This window comes from Epinephelus moara, chromosome 17 (assembly GCF_006386435.1).
Source record: "Epinephelus moara isolate mb chromosome 17, YSFRI_EMoa_1.0, whole genome shotgun sequence".
In the NCBI taxonomy this organism is placed as follows: Eukaryota; Metazoa; Chordata; class Actinopteri; order Perciformes; family Serranidae; genus Epinephelus; species Epinephelus moara.
In genome coordinates this window covers 30,699,371-30,702,594 of record NC_065522.1, presented here as the reverse complement: position 1 = coordinate 30,702,594, position 3,224 = coordinate 30,699,371, and the positions used below count along the sequence as shown (strand labels likewise).

Below are 3,224 nucleotides of genomic sequence, written 5' to 3'. Positions count from 1 at the left end.
TTTTTGTAACAACCAATCACAGCTTTTACAAGACTGCGTCATACCTAGCAACGGGGTCAACCACACCCCGTCACTAAGATAAAAGTTTCTGTCCCCTCCTTGCTCAGAGTTGCTCTCAGAAACTTCCTGAATCACTCTTAAGCTAAGATTCCTTGCTAGGAAGTTTTAGGCTAAGTTAGGAGCTCTCTGAGAGGACTCTGAGAATCTTTGTGAATACGGGCCCAAAAGTGTTATTGAAATTTACAGGCTTTCATAGAAAAACACAAACAGGAAGATAAATGATTACAATACACCTTCTCAAGAATGATATCCAAAAAACTTGAAGGTTTATTCTTGAGCTTAGAAAGAAAAGCTTCAAAACATTTCTCAAAACAATTTTCAGGTGCGTTACCGCCACCTACTGGACTGGAGTGTGGAACAGTAGATTGGCAGAAAACAAAACAAAAACAAAAAATAAAAAAGACTAAATTCTCTCTGTTCCTGCTACTCTTAAATAATTAAACAGAAGCTTATGTTTATTCCTTGATGTCTTTCCAAGTAGATCCTCTGATGTAACACTGTGCCTCTCTTCAGTTAGTCCTCTTATGAACTCCTTTCTTTCTTCTTCACACCTGTTGCAATCTATTAGTACATGTTTGACTGTTTCCAGTTTGTTACAGTGTGAACATAGTCCAATATGATGCTTCCCTATTCTATAGAGAGTAGGGCTGGGTGATATGGACAAAAATTCATATCTCGGTATTTACAGGTTGACCGACTGGTGGTACACAATGTATATCTCCATTTTTTTTTCTATTAATAGGCGACATGTTTCCAGCTGCAAGTCAAAGCCACATTTGAGATGCCACAAGCAGTTTAAAAAAAACAGACTGTGATCAAAATAAAAGGCAGAGACAGGGATTTTTTTTTTAATCCTCTTTAAAATATACAGCTGCACAACATGTAAATGAAAAACTATGTAAAATAAACTGCAGGGCTGTACATGAATGTTTTTGCACACAGCACTGGAGCTACAGCGGTTTAAAGGGTGGCAGCACAGGACACTAAACTATAACATGAGTATAAAATTATCAAGTAGATCTCAATCCACTGTAGTTTGGAACAATTAAAAGTCTTTGTGGGAGGAGTTGAAAAGTCATTTTCTATCTGTTGGCCTTTCAGATGAATCGAGTGCTGAAAAATGTTTTAAATCTTTTTATTTATTTATTTTATTAATCTTATTTATGCACAGAGCATCAACAGAGAGGCCGAGGGAGGGACGGAGACAGAGACACTTTGTCCTCGTTATATACGTCTTGTATATGAAACGTCTGTGCCACATGTGTGCGACTGCGGTAATTTCATTAACGTCACAAACTGATGTAGTGTAGCACGTGTAACATACAGACCAATGTCTCACTGTAGACCAATGAACAGACAGATGAAACAGAGGAGCAGCTCTGTGTCTCTCTGACTGCTGGGCACAGAACCCCCCCCCACACACACACACACACACACACACACAAAAGCTGAAAGATTTGTCCCTTGAACTAAAGCTCATGTGACAAATTAAGTTTTACTTCAGCAAGAATCTTGTTTCACTAACTAANACACACACACACACACACAAAAGCTGAAAGATTTGTCTCTTGAACTAAAGCTCATGTGACAAATTAAGTTTTACTTCAGCAAGAATCTTGTTTCACTAACTAAATAGTTTCTCTCCCGTAGGGATCCTCATGTGTTCCTTCAGACCCCAGACGAACAATCTTTTACAACTCTCAGAACAACTTAACTATTTTTGGGTCATAATAAGTCTCAAACAACGTACTAGGACTTACTTATTTTTCAGAAAGTTTTATATTGACTGAAATTCTTTGGTCTCCTTCCAATTGTCATCAGTGTACGGTTTCAGGTTCAATAAAATCTCCCGTCTAGTGCCCCTTAGTGTGATTCTAATGAGACTGAGACATTAACAACACACTTGTGTTTTCTAAGTTGTTCTGCCCAAGCGAATCTTTGGTCACAAACACTGCAGCTGTAAGTTTTCTATCCTGTGTGGGTTCTCATGTGTGCTTTCAAGGTCCCACTCTGTGTAAAAGATTTCATACAAACATTGCAGCAAAAAGGTTTCTCTCCAGTGTGAGTTCTCATGTGTGCTTTCAAGGTCCCACTCTGTGTAAAAGATTTCATACAAACATTGCAGCAAAAACGTTTCTCTCCAGTGTGAGTTTTCATGTGTGCTTTCAAGTTCCCTTTCTGTATAAAAGATTTCTGACAAACTGAACAGCTGAAGCTTTCTCCAGAATGCAATTTCATGTGAATGCGTAAACGTCCACTGCACATAAATGATTTCCTACAAACTGAACAGCTGAAAGGTTTCTCTCCTGTATGTGTTCTCATGTGTACCTTCAATTTTCCTTTGTGGTCAAATCCTTTCCCACACTCAGAGCAGCTCACTGGTTTTATTCCTGTATGCAATGTCATGTGCATCTTCATTGCTCCCCTGTAACCAAATCTTTTCCCACAGTCAGTGCAACTGTATGGTTTTTCTCCTGTGTGGGAGTTCATGTGTTCCTTCAGAGCTGACTTGCATCTAAATGCTTTTTCACACTCGGAGCAGCTAAATGGTTTCTCTCCTGTATGAGTTCTCATGTGCTGCTTCAGAGTATTTGAGAGAGAAAATTTTTTTCCACACTCAGAGCAGCTAAATGGTTTCTCTCCTGTATGAGTTCTCATGTGTTCCGTCAGATATCCAGTTCGACCAAATTTTTTCCCACACTCAGAGCAGCTAAATGGTTTTTTACCACCAATCAAGTCACTGACAGGGACTTGATCAGTTTTAAGAGAGTTTAAACCTGACTGAGGTTCTCTGGTCTCTTTGCATTCATCGCTGGCATCAGTCTCAGGTTCAGAAGACTTTCCAGTCTTGTCATCAGACTCAAGTTGTAGATGTGTATCTGGTTCTGGTCCTCCCCAGTCCTCTACTTCAACTTCTATTTCCATATGTTCAGTATGCCCTTGATAAAGCTGTGAGGACTGAGGTATCTCTTCATCATCATCTATTTCTGATTCACTCTTCACAGGGACAGGAGTGAAAAGGAAGTTGATGGTATCATCCTCCTCCAGCCCTTGAAGCTGCTCTCCCTCCTGAATGATCCAGAGTTCCTCCTGGTCCTCTTTAATGTGTGGAGGCTCTGGGTCCTCCTGTTCCTCTTTAATGTGTGGAGGCTCTGGGTCCTCCT

The 3,224-nt window shown here is 39.9% G+C and overlaps 1 protein-coding gene and 1 long non-coding RNA gene across 12 annotated transcripts in view; one reads left to right on the top strand and one right to left on the bottom strand.

Annotated features, from left to right (window-relative positions):
* The window catches only part of LOC126404393 (uncharacterized), a 130,757-nt gene that overhangs the window by 110,599 nt on the left and 16,934 nt on the right, over positions 1–3,224 (top strand). For both annotated transcript variants that reach the window (XR_007571457.1, XR_007571458.1), the window contains exon 4: positions 3,145–3,216. This is a non-coding gene — a long non-coding RNA (uncharacterized LOC126404393). The remainder of the gene's footprint in view (positions 1–3,144; positions 3,217–3,224) is intronic.
* Positions 1–3,224, bottom strand: part of LOC126404276 (gastrula zinc finger protein XlCGF57.1-like) — a 236,338-nt gene that overhangs the window by 221,137 nt on the left and 11,977 nt on the right. The gene's annotated exons all lie outside the window — the stretch shown is intronic.